Here is a 13771-nt window from a genome sequence, read left to right on the forward strand (position 1 = left end):
CCAGGTGAGGTCACAGGGCTTAGTGTTATCAATCCTTAAGCTCCAGCCAGTCTGGGGTCTCTGTGCTGGTGGGTAGCATGCAGTTAACTTCCTCCACCTGGTAGGGGTTTTAGTATCATCAGAACAGCTCGAGGACGTTACTGTCTACAGCCCCTGAGGAGGAACTAAAGGTCCTTGACTTTGTTTTATGGCTAAACTATGATTATTTTGTCTTGTTTGACTGCTTTCCTTTGTTTCTGTTTTTTTTTTTTTTTTTTTTTTTTTTCACTTCTCTGGCTAAATTTGCTCTTTGAAACTTGGGGAAGGTCTAGGAGGCTAAAGCTTTTCTATAAACCAGAGGCAGGTGACACTGGGGGAAGGCCCTACAGGGTCCTGCTTGGTTTTAGGTTGGGGAGGGACTGGTGGCAATGGTGGGCAAAGAGCTAGGGGTCCACAGATCTCTCTCTGACAGTGAGCTTGGATGGTCACAAATCTCCCACCCCAGCTTCAATAATCCTGTGATCCTGCAGGAGGCTTGGCAAATGGCCTGGAGATCCTGCACGTGTTCTCAAGGTCAATGTGTGGAACCAAGGGTTTGTACTAAATTCTCTCTTCACCATCAGTGGACTTAAGCGCATCAGCAGTGACCACCTCATCCAGACCCAGGGAGGCAGTGAGGAATAAGTGTGGTGACTGTAAAATGTTCTTCTGAACTGGGGTCCTTCTAGACTGAGAGGGATGCTATTAATAACTGAGCCGAGAGGACAGGTATAAACTGAGAGTGTCCCAGGCAAATGGGCATCTGCAGGAATCAGAAGGGTTGAGGTCTTGCTTTGGAGACACAAAGAAGGGCTTCTCAGAACTGATGCCAAGGAGGTTTTTCTAAGCCCAGACCTAAGTGCCTTCACACAAGGGTGTTCACACCACTGGTGCCTGGTACCAGATGCCCAGGGCTGTCCTGTGCTACTCTCGATGGGACACCCCAGCTTGGCTTTGCCCCTGCACAGAGATAATGGAGAGCCTGGCTTGTCTGAGAGGCTCAAACCAAGAAGTTTTTGTTTGCTTTATTTACACGTGAATATTTAAATATTTTTTTGAACAGTTCAAAACCATGAGACCAGAGAGCTTTGCATTTTAGGAGAAAAGGATGATTAAATGGGGGGGCGGGGGGCGGGGAGGGACTTCCCTGGTGGTTCAGTGGTTACAAATCCGCCTGCCAATGCAGGGGACACAGGTTTGAGCCCTGGTCCGGGAAGATCCCACATGCCGCGCAGCAAATAAGCCCATGCACCACAACTACTGAGCCTGTGCTCTAGAGCCTGTGAGCCACAACTACTGAGCCCGTGTGCCACAACTACTGAAGCCCGCGCGCCTCGAGCCCGTGCTCCACAATGAGAAGCCACTGCAATGAGAAGCCTGCGCACTGCAACAAAGAGCAGCCCCCGCTCGCCACAACTAGAGAAAAGCCCACGCACAGCAATGAAGACCCAAGGCAGCCAAAAATAAAAAATAAATAATAAACATAAATATTTTAAAAAGAAAGACCTGGTTCAGATAAACCTTTAAAAAAAAATGGGCAGGGGGGCATTCAAATTATTTAACAACCATCATGGCATGGGCGCTGACTGGATGGATACTGGCCAGATGTCCCCCCCTTAGTGGGTGGGCCGTGGGCAGAAGTGGTAGTGGGAGGGTGCTGGAGGGCTCAGGAGCCGCAGCAAGACACCTACCACTATGGATCGTGTCCACAGTTCACAATCCATCTGGCCGAGTGGCTGAATGTCAGCCTGGCACAGGGGCCTGTTCAGGGTAGGCTGCTTTCAAACAGACCCGTGATCTTAGCACTGCTTCTCCTAGAGTCTGTTCAGGAAAACTACTTGAAGGGATGGCGCTGTGTCACATCTAAATGGGAGCAGACACAAGTCATGGAGGAGAGAAGGGAGGGGAGACCTAGTGGAAGAAAAAGAACAAAGAAAAGAACCATTTGGGTTTTTCCATAAGCAGCTGTGCTACAGCCTCTCAGTGGCTTTAATATATGAATTTAACTTTAAGTCAGCCCCCCAAAACACGTCAATGGTAAGGAAACACACCCATTTCCTGCAAGGGGGTTACTAGGCAATAGAGCTAAGGTTAAAAGTGTGTACAGGGCTTCCATGGTGGCGCAGTGGTTGAGAGTCCGCCTGCCGATGCAGGGCACGCGGGTTCGTGCCCCGGTCTGGGAGGATCCCACGTGCCGCGGAGAGGCTGGGCCCGTGAGCCATGGCCGCTGAGCCTGTGCGGCTGGAGTCTGTGCTCTGCGGCGGGAGAGGCCACGGCGGTGAGAGGCCCGCGTACCGAAAAAAAAAAAAAAAAAAAAAAAAAAAAAAAGTGTGTACAGAAATAAATTGTGGGAACTTCCCTGGCGGGCCAGTGGTGGAGACTTCGCCTGCCAATGCAGGGGGTGGGGGCTCAATCCCTGGTCAGGGAGCTAAGATCCCACATGCCCTGGGGCCAAAACACCAAAACATAAAACGGAAGCAATGTTGTAACGAATTCAATAAAGACTTTAAAAATAGTCCACCTCAAAAAAGAAAAGAAAAGAAAGAAAGAAATTGTGATTATGCCACCAAACATGTAGGAGGACCCTGAGGGCACTCTGCTGGGTCGGGGAGGCCACGGGCTCACGGGGCAAAGCATGGGGGTGCCTTCCCTTCTCGCCTCGCTGGTGATCGCGGGGAGGTGAGAACGGGGGGGGGGAACTTCCGGTACCTCCCTGTCCTTCACAGGCCACGTCCAGTCCGCGAATGACTCCGAATCTGTCTTGCACTGTATTCTCCAATACTCGGTGACCACCCTCTTCAGGTGGCCGTGTGGGAGGCGTCCCTACCCCACTGGACGAGGTGGCCTCACTCTGCGCCCCAGTCCTCCCGGGCTCCCTCCGCCGCGGGGCCCCCTCTTGACATGCACCCCCATCCCAACCGCAGGCTCCCAGGGGCAGGTCTCCACAGAGTGGGCCGGGAGCGGGTGGGCCAAACGGTGTAGAACAGGCCCGATGGGAGCCGAAGTCAGGACCCAGGGCTGGTCAGGGCAGCGAGGGACTGCTTTGCGGAAGGCAGCCTGGAAACGTGGGGCTGAGGAACCGGCAGTGAGCGGCACTCTGCAGGAAGACAAGAACCAGGAAGGTGGAAACTGGGGGTAGGGACGTGTGTCGAGGCAATGGCCTGAAACAAGGCCCAGGTGTGCTCCTGACCTGTCTGGGAGCGGTCGGTGGGGGGCACGGATGGATGCAGGTAGGGGCCTGGATGCCAAGGCCTTCACTCCCCACTTGGTCACTTGGAGGGGGTCAAGGAACTGCAAGCATCTGCCTGAGGGGCCCACACATCCCCCCACCTCACCTCCATCCACATCCTCACCCTGAGCCCTTCCCTGGTTCTGCCTTCCTGCTTAAGCTAAAGCCGGCCTGGCCATGGCTCTGGAGCACCCCTTCCCATCCCTCGGTCCAGCACAGACGGCCCTGCCACGGCCCTCAGAGAAGGCCCACCACGGCCAGTCACCCAGCACACACGCCCTCCCCTCCCCAGAGCTGTTTCGGAAAGTTCCCGTGGAGACAGCCGACTTCCACGGCAAGCTACGAAACATCGAAGGTTACCCTAAAACCACCACCATTTGTTCCTGCCTCAGGCAGGGATGGTTTGATTCTCATAACAGAAAACTGTGCGTCACAGATATCTTTTGGGAGTTTTTGGCGATCTGGCTTCTGAACCCCTTTTTCTGTTTGGAGTATCCTCACTGCGGGAGCTGAACAAAATCGGATACCACATTCCCCCCTTCCCTTGCCACCAGAGGACGGGCAGCTGAGCTGGGCCAGTCAGATGCTCCCAGCCCAGGTTCTGCATCAAGAGCCAGTGAGGTGAGGAATCAGGATAGGAGGATCTTCTCTGGTGACGGTGCTGATAAAGCAGCAACACCAGTTCCTGTGGTGGAAGCCGCAGCTGGGGAGGCCCAGCGCCCGATGTGGGGTCCTTGGGCCTTTGCTGCTTAAATCAGCCAGTCTGTTCCTGTTGCTCTCAGCCAAGAACATTCCCTGGAGCATATCACTGGACATGGGAGGAAACGCAGCCTGACGTGGAGGAGCTGGAAGGGTGTCTGGGAGCCTCCAGGGCTGCGTGCCTCTGCAGGACTCACAGTCCCTGAATCGGCTTCTCTCTCTACATAGAATTTATTCCCTAAAAAATGAAGTTATCTAATCGTAACCATCACATTGGTTAAGCATAGAAAGTCCCAGCCATTCAGAGCTATATTGAGTCAAATGTACAGTCCCCGGCATCCTTCCAGCTCCCTCGCCCCACTTTGGGGGGTGCTTCTAGCTCTTAGCCAGGTCTTTGGAGCATCACACACCTGTATGTGCACTTGCCCATCAGGGCGGAGCTTAAGCTGGGCATCCTTCAGGGCAGTCCAGCCCTGCAGCGCCGGGCCAGTCCCTGCTGGGAGAGAAGATGGTGGCCAGTGTTCCCTGTGCAGCACCTGTGTCTGTGACCACCTTAGTTACTGGGTGCTCCATCTTCATCACCCCAGGTGCTCCATCACACAAACAGGATTATAGGCCACATTAGATGGGAACACGTGCCATGGGGGAGAGCAGAGAAGGGCAGAGGGGGAGTAGCGGTGCTGGAGTGTCAGGGAGGGCGGGTGGTCAGGGCAAGCCTAGTGGAAGCCAAGACGGGAACCAAGTCCTAAGGGAGGGAAGCAGTCAGCCACGTGGTTTCTGAGCAAGGGCATTCCCAGCAGAGGAACAGCCAGTGCAAAAGCCCCGAGGCAAGGCTGGCGTCTCCAAGGACCAGCAGGGGCCAGTCTATGGAGTGGAAGCCACACTGGAGAAGCCTGAGGGACCTTCCTTCCAGGTAAGACTTGGGCTCCTCATCTGAGGGAATGGGCACCAATACCGGGCGTGAGCAGGGGCAGCCTGGCCGAACCTATGTCCGCTGTTCTGAGAACAGACTCTGGGCAGGGACAGCAGGGGCAGCCAGGAGGCCAAAGCGCAGCCCAGGCGAGTGGTGACAGCAGCTCCCCAGCGAGATGGGCTGGGGTATCGGACACATTCTAAGGAATAGTCTGATAGGCTGGGTGCGAGTCCAAGGAGCAGGCTCCTTGTTGTTGGTGTGTGTATGTGCGCAGCTGGCATTCCCTTTATCCGAGAAGGGCCAGGTGGTTAAGTGTTTCTTTCACAGGGGACTGACATTAGGATTTCTGTTTTAGAAGTGTGAATTTGAGGTGGCCGTTAGGTAATTACTCCTAAAACCTTGGTGGGTAGAGCTGCAGGGCTGGTGGCTCTGTTTGTACAGTTCCTAGACCTCCTTGGGGACTGAGACTTCAATTCCTGCCCCCCAATTAAAATTTGGAAAAGCCTGCTGGTTTGGACCAGACTGGCTCTGCCTACATCCCAGGGAAGGTCAGGCACAGAAACGTCCCACACGGTGCCCTGAGGGTCCTGGAGCCACCCTGATGAGGTCCGGCTTCAGAGAATGACGGCTGAGCACAGATGTGAACTGCAGGGGCTGTCACTTCAGAGTCTGGGCCTGGAACGGGGACCTGGAACCACACCCTCGCAGGCAGGTGCACAGGTGTGAGCAGGAACAAGCTCCACAGCAACCCCAGGGCAGCAGCCGTGGGTCAAACCCTGCTGTCTCGGTGTCTGTCTGGTTACGTTTCTTCCTTCTTATCTGTGGTCCTCACCGCATACACTCCACTTTGCTTTTATCTGCTAATCTGACTGGCAGAAAATGAATGTCGTTTCATTTTGCATTTTCGTAATTCCTAGAGGGGTTTGAGCATCTTATATGAGTAATGAATTATACCAAATTGTTGTTATTTCTTAGTGATGTTTTGATGCCCACTTTATTCTTTTCTCTCTGGAGGACAGTTCTCTGTGCTGTGTAACGCATGGCGTGCAAACGGGCACGACAGCTCAGTTCAATATGGACCGGGTGGGCTTTCTAAGCCCACTTCCAAATGTGTCAGAGAGGCCATCCAGCTCACCTGACAGATCTACTTTCTACCCTGGGGCCAATAACTGCTGGTGAGCAGGGTCAGTCCCTGTGACCCACTGCCCTCAGCCGAGGTAGATCCCTGATAAAGAGGCATGGTGGGAGAAATGACTGGCAGCTCCATCACACTGTACAACAAGGATGTGCCCTCCAGATAATCCCAGTGATGCATGGTGCTCACCAGTCCTTACCCCAGAGTGGCCAGTAGGGACTTCACTGCTGGTCCAGTGGTAAAGAATCCTCCTTCCAATGCAGGGGATGTGGGTCCAATCCCTGATCGGGGAACTAAGATCCCACATGCCATGAGAGAGTGAGAGAGCACATGAGGCACAATGAGAGAGCCCATGTGCCGCAAACTACAGAGCCCATGCGCTGGGGAGCCCGCGTGCCACAACTAGAGAGAAGCCCGTGCACCGCAAAGAAGATCCTGCATGCCACAACTAAGATCCAACACAGCGAAAAAAAAATTTTTTTTAAGAAAAAAAAATATATATACATACATACACACACACACACACACACACACACACACACACACAAGTGGCCAGTTATGTGGCTTGGACTTAACCAACAGGTCATTAGGAACCTTTATGTGTTTTTGAGTGGGGGGAAGAATTTGCAAGGTGGTGTTTTAAGCATTTTATTCTGACAGTGTGTTAGATGGAGGGTGGAAGGTTCAGCTGGAAATACGCTCTAACAGCAAACCAGGAGGCAAAGGACAAGTGCCTTGTAGGAAGGAAAACAGACCCCCATCAGATACTGTAAGGTGGAGTCTGCACGAGTTGGACACATCCTGTTAGGTAACGGATGGGAATCAGAAGACAAGGTGTTGTTTTATCCACGTTCACCACGAGGCTCAGGGTGCAACAAGAAGCGCTAACACCCAAGCCCCAGCATCACCCACCCTCACTGACTAGTCTCCGCCCTGGGGACTCAGCAGGTCCATGTCTAGCCAACCACTCTGAACACTCGGGTCCTAGCTAGTCGCTGTTTGATTAATATGTAGCCACTTTTGCATCATTTTGGCTCTTTCCACAGCCCCAAAAGCCCTCTCTTCAGGATGACAGATCTTCTGCCCAATCCACTCCTAGCCCTGGCCCCAAACCTCATCAACGTCGTTGCTGTTTTCCGGCTACAATGATTCTGCTGTTCTGTGGGAGCCTGGGGCGGGGGAGATTGGTAAACATGCTCACAGGGGGCCAGTGGTCTCCTGAAAGAGCCACACCTCTGCTGTCGCACCACAACAGGAGGAGGCGCCGTGCCCAGGACGCAGCCATGATAAAAAGCAACTGATGCAGAAGCCAGAGTACGTAGGGCTGACTTAAGGAAAGGTCGAGGGAAACAAACTGGCCGTGAACCTCAGCTTAGCACTTTCTGAAACCATGGAGCTGTAAAACCCTCTGAGACAGGACTGAGAGGAAGTCTCACAGGACATTCAGTGTCAGGGGAAGGGAAGGTCAAAGCAGGAGGGAGGGAAGCTCTGAAATGAACTGTCTCTTAGCTAAGTTAGGGGCTCATCTTACTGCACGGCTGGAGGTCTGTTATCTCTGTGTGGATGGGGAGAGGCAGGGTTGTGCCGAGGCAGTGTTTGTGCAGCCAGGTGGCACGGGATGCCTTGGCGTACTGCGTGCACCTTTGGCCAGGACGCCAGGTGGGTCAGAGGCAGTTCGGCCCGTGGATGCAGACCAGGCCCTGGACCGGCACCCACCCCCAGCAGGTGCACGGGTGGAGATTGTTGCCTCTCTCACCTCTTCTTTCCTGTCTCCAGCTTTAACTCCTCCTACCCTGAGTTTTCAAAGCCTCCACGCTTGTCCCGAGTTGCACTCCTTTCATCCTCCCACCCAACGGGTATTTCTCCACAGCCTGGTCTGAGGCATCTGTCGTGGGGAAAGCAGCTGACATCACGTCCAGTAGAGTGTGACCTCTGGGCAGTGGTCCTCCTTCTGGAAGGCAGTGTGACAGATGCACAGAAGTCACCTTACAGGAAGATAGTCCTTCAGGACCCTCAGATTAAGCCCTTTAGGTGATTATTTCCTTTACTCCATGGAAGCTGCTCAAAGGTGTGACATGAAGTAGCACAGAGCACAGCCTTTAGTGAAACAAAAGAATCAGAAGATGTTCAGGGAACAATTGGCCTTGTGACTTCCCAAACGGAGAAGGTCGTGCATCTTGGTCAGCACGAGTCAAGCCTCAGAGTTAAGACACTTGTTCTGGCCCCAAAGGCAAACTCCCTGGGAGAGAATCATTTGTTTCACTAATTTGCTTTCAATGAGAAGCTGCAGGGACTTCCCTGGCGGTCCAGTGGTTAAGACTCCACGCTCCCAATGCAGGAGGCCTGGATTTGATCCCTGGTCAGGGAACTAAGATCCCACATGCATGCCACAACTAAGTCCGCATGCTCTAGAGTCTGCACGCCGCACCTAGAGAAACCCACGCGTCGCAACGAAGAGCCCATGTGGCCTAAATAAATAAATAAATAAATAATAAATAAAAATACATTTTAAATGAGAAGCTGCATCGATGGCATGTGGAGTCCACGGGATCAGGCTGTATGTCCTGGCTGCAGAAGGTGACGGATTTTCCTGGCTTAGCTTCTTTCTGTAAAACAGGCAGCTATGCTAACCCTGGACCTGGGCCCTGAGAACTCACCTCCTGCACATGGCTTCCGCAGCCTTCCCTCAGCCCCAAAGGCTGGGATCTAAGCCCATCCCCCTGGTTGGCTGCAAAGTTTCTGTTATACGTACACAAAACTCTTCTGCCGGAGCCTCTCCCAAACTCCCAGCCTTCCTCCTGCGTCACCTTCTGCTTTGTTCTCTGCCACTTCTGTAAAGGAGAGGAGTCCTCCAGCATCTGCCCTCCAACTGAACCCACTCCCCTTTGGCTCTGATGGGCCTTTCTTTAACTTTCTACTTACTGTGTCCTTATTAGCCATGACTACATTTCAGTATAGAAGGGTTTTATTTTCATGGGATGTACAAACAACAGTTAATCCCTCCAACATCCCCTCTGGATTGTCAGGTACTCACACTAGGTTGCAAGTAAGATAATTATTGTTTTTACTTTGACCCTGAACTTATTACAAAATAGTCTGGACCCTGAATGCTATTAAACTTTAAATGCACTTGGTATTTTCTTTTGGTGAGAGCTTTGTAAAACAATATAATAGTAACAATTAAAAAAAATATCCAGAACATCTACCTCCATCCATGAAAGAAATTCCTACTACAGGAATTATCTTCCTGCCATCAAAACTAGAAAACAAACAAAATAAATGAAAGGCTATTTTTAGAGACTGAACAACAGGTGATGCATGAAAGCAACCTCTGAGCAAAGATAAGCTCCACAATTGTCTCAGCTCATTTCCTGGAGGCCGCGTTCAGGCTGCAGCACAGAAAAGGGAACCTAAAGCAATCCCAGAGGACTTGCTGACTTGAAAGAAAAAGATTAGTTTGGGAAGGCCAAGACAGCTGGACTCTGGGGCAGAGTACTAAAATGAAAGGACCTGCAAAGAAAGAGTGCTTCCAAGATCCGCAGGAGCCCCCTTGAGTCTTTGACTAACTAGTGCGTGCATAGAATGAAATCCCATAAGGCATACAAAGAACCAGCAGAAGGTAGCAGATGAACACAACTGCTAGAACTCACCCAGGCAGATAGAGAGACTTCATAGGACACAGGACACTGGGCTGAGTCCTCAGAAGAGTCACACCTTAGTAGTGCAGTTAAAGTAGAAAAGCTACCTCACACCCGTCTAAACAAAGCTTTAAAACCAACCCATAAACTCATCAGCAGGAAACTTAACTTCTTGCCAAAACAAGATGCAACACTTTTTAAAGGAAAAAAACAAAATCCAGCATCCAACAATGTAAAATTGGCAATTAATACAAAGGGGCAATTAATATAAGCAAATCTTAATCAATACACACAAACCCAGAACCTAAACAGATGGTGGAATTAGCACACAAGAACCTTAAAACAGCTAATACAATTATTGTAAATATTGTCAATGATCTAAAAGAAGACATTATGAGGAGAGAAATGAATGATATATTTAAAAGGCATAATGGAATATTTAGAGATGGAAAAGACAAGGTCTAGAATGAATAAGTACATTTTGGGTGAGATTAACAGCAGATTAAACATTGCCAAAACTTTGGTAGAGACATAGCATAGATCCAAAGCAATGCACAAAGGAAAAAAATGACTGAAAAAGAGTCAAAGGACCATCAATGACCTATTGGACAATAACAAGTGGTCTAACATATGCACAATTGGAGTCCCAGAAGGAGAGAAGTTGGGGGAAGACTAAAAAATATTTGAAGAAATAATGGCCACATGTTTTTCAAATCTGATGGAAACCACAAATCTAGAGATGTAAGACCTTCAATGAAACCCAAGCAAAAGAAACAAAGAAAATCAAGGTATGTAAGGTTCTTATACATAAAGCAATATAATATTTGAAGGTTGACTGGGATGAGTTAAAAATATATATCATAAACTCTAAAACAACCATTATAAAAAAGGTATACCTAATATACCAATAGTGTAGAAAAACCTCTAACCAGACAGATCAAGAAAACAAAATAAAGAACACACAAATTATCAGTATAAGCAATGATAGAGAAGTTATCCCTACAGATCTTAGATATTACAAAGATGATAAAGCAATATCATAAACAACTTTATGCCAATAAGCTCGACAAATTAGATGGCATGACATACTCCTTGAAAGACACAAACTACCAAAGCTCACCCAAGAAAAGGTAGATGAGCTGAATAGCTTTCTATCTAGTTTAAACACTGAATCTGCAGATAAAGACATTGCACCAAGAAAACTTCAGGCCCTAATGGCTTTATTGGTGAAATCTACCAAACATTTTAGGAGGAAATAATGCCAATTCTCTGCCAATGCTTCCAGAAAATAGAGGAGTTAATCCTTTCCAAATAATTTTATGAGGCCAGTGTTTTGATACCAAAACATTTGATACCAAAACCAAAGATTTTAAAACAAAATTTAAAAGTACAGACCAATAACCCTCATGAAAATATCTGTAAACATGCTTAACAAAATATTAGAAAATCAAATCTAGCAACATATATAACATGACCAAGTGGCGTTTGTACCAGAAATACAAGGTTGGGCTAACATTCAAAAGTCAATTAATATAATTTACCATATTATCAAACTAAAAAAAGAAAAAAAACCCCATATATTTAGATGGAGAAAAATTCAAAACATTCAACACCCATTAACAAAAGAAACTCAGCAAATGAGCAGTTGAAGGGAACTTCTTCAACCTGTTAAAGGATATACAAAAAAAAAAAAATCCTAGAGCTAACATCATATAAAATCATGAAATAATAAATGCTTTCCTCCTGAAATAAGGAGTATGGCAAGGTTGTCTACTCCCACTACTTCTAATTAATATTGTACTAAAGGTCCTAGCTAGTGCAATAAGGCAAAGAAAAGAAACAACAGATAACCACATCAGAAAGAAAGAAGTAAATTTGTTTCCATGTGGGAAATTTCAAAGAATCCAGAAAAAAGCTAGTAAAACTACTGAGTTTAGCAAAGTCACAGGATACAAGGTCATTATACAAAAATTAATTCATTTCTATAAACTAACAGCAAACATTCAGAGGTTTAAGTTCAGGGGAAAAATACATTTTATATTGGCATAGATAAATACAAAATGCTTAAGAATAAAATAAACAAAAGAAGTACAAGTCTTATATGCTGAACACTACAAAACACCACTGAGGAAAAATTTTTAAAGATTTATATAAATGGAGAGGTATACCATATCCATGAATCACAAAACTCACTATTGTTAAGATGTAAATTCTCCCCTAACTGACCTATAGATTCAATATAATTCTAATCAAATCTCAGCAGGTTTTAATTTAATTCTAAAATTCATATGGAAGTGCAAAAGACCTAGAATAGTCAAAACAAGTTTAAAAAAGAAATTTAGAGAACATTTTACTACTCAGTCTTGAGACTGCAAACTAAAGTAGCCGAGACTGGAACCAGCATAAAAATAGACATATAGATAAGTAGAACAGAATAAGCGTCCAGAAATGGGCCCACACATATTTAATTAATCTTTGATGTAAGGTGACAAGGTGATACAATAGGCAAAAGATCATCTTTTCAACAAACAGTAATGAAAAAATAAGATATCTATAAGGAAACAAAATGAATCTCAACCCTTCACACATGTAAAAAATTAACTTGAAATAGATCATAGACCTAAATATAAGAGCTAAAATTATACAATTGCTGAAGAAAATCCAAGAAAAAAATCTTTATGACCATGAGATGGGAAAGGATTTTTGCAGAGAGAACACACAAAGCAAGGATCACACTAAAAAATGGACAAATTGAACTTCATCAAAATTAAAACTTTTGGGGACTTCCCTGGTGGTGCAGGGGTTAAGAATCCACCTGCCAATGCAGGGGACATGGACTCGAGCCCTGGTCCGGGAAGATCCCAAATGCTATGGAGCAACTAAGCCCGTGAGCCACAACTACTGAGCCTGTGCTCTAGAGCCCGTGAGCCACAACTACTGAGCCCACGTGCTATAACTACTTGAAGCCCGCGCGCCTAGAGCCCGTGCTCCACAACAAAAGAAGCCACCGCAATGAGAAGCCTGCGCACCACAACGAAGAGAAGCCCCCACTCGCCGCAACTAGAGAAAGCCCGCGTGCAGCAATGAAGACCCAATGCAGCGAAAAATAAATAAATAAAACTTTAAAAAAAAGATAAATACGTAAGCCTGAGGAAACATTTGCAAAGCATATATTTGAAGAAAGACTGGTATCCTGAATATATAAAGAACACTTACAACTCATTAATGAGAAGATTAACAACTCAAAAAAAATGAAATATTTCCATAGACACTTTGCCAAAGAAGATGTAGAAGTAGCAAGTAAGTACATTAAAAGACTCGCATTGGAAAAATGCAAATTAAAACCATAATAAGCTACCACGTCACACCCACTAGAATGGTTAAAATTTCAAAGACAGACAATACCGAATGCTGGCAAAGATGGTAAGCAGCCAGATTTCTCATACACTGGCTGTGAGACTAAATATGGTACAGTGAGTCTAGAAAACACTTTGGCAGTTTCTCACAAAATTAAACATGTGTTTACCTACCGTGATTCCAGCAATCTGATGTTTATGTATTATATTTAGCCAAGAGAAATTAAAACATATCATACCAGAAAAAATACCGTTTACAGACATGTTTATAGAAGCTGTATTCAAAATAGCTGAAAGCTGGAAACAATTCAAATGTTCATCAAGTGGTGAATGAATAAAGAGATTGAGGTATATTTATGCAAAGAAATACTGATTAGCAATAAAAGGCACAGAAAGGACAGATGCAACAACGTGGATAAATCTCAAAGGCATCAAGGTGAGTAAATGAAGCTGTAGTCAAAATGACCATACGCTGGGTAACCCCACATATGTGCGGTTCTGAAGGTTACAACAACAGCCAACCCATGGTTGCCAGGGGCTGTGGATGGGGGAGGGAATTGACAGAAAAGGAGCAGGAAGGAACTTTTGGGGTTGATGCAAATATTCCATATTTTAATTATGGTTGTAGTTACACAATTGCATGTGTCTGTTAAAAGTTATCAAGTCATACACTTTAAAAGGGTGACATCGGTTGGATATAAATTATATATCAATAAAATTGATTAAATTTATTCACATCCTCACTATGCTATCACTGTAATACTTTTTTTTTTTTTTTTGCGG

Source organism: Mesoplodon mirus (genome assembly GCF_964341445.2).
Source record: "Mesoplodon mirus genome assembly, contig: HAP1_SCAFFOLD_247, whole genome shotgun sequence".
Taxonomy (NCBI): Eukaryota; Metazoa; Chordata; class Mammalia; order Artiodactyla; family Ziphiidae; genus Mesoplodon; species Mesoplodon mirus.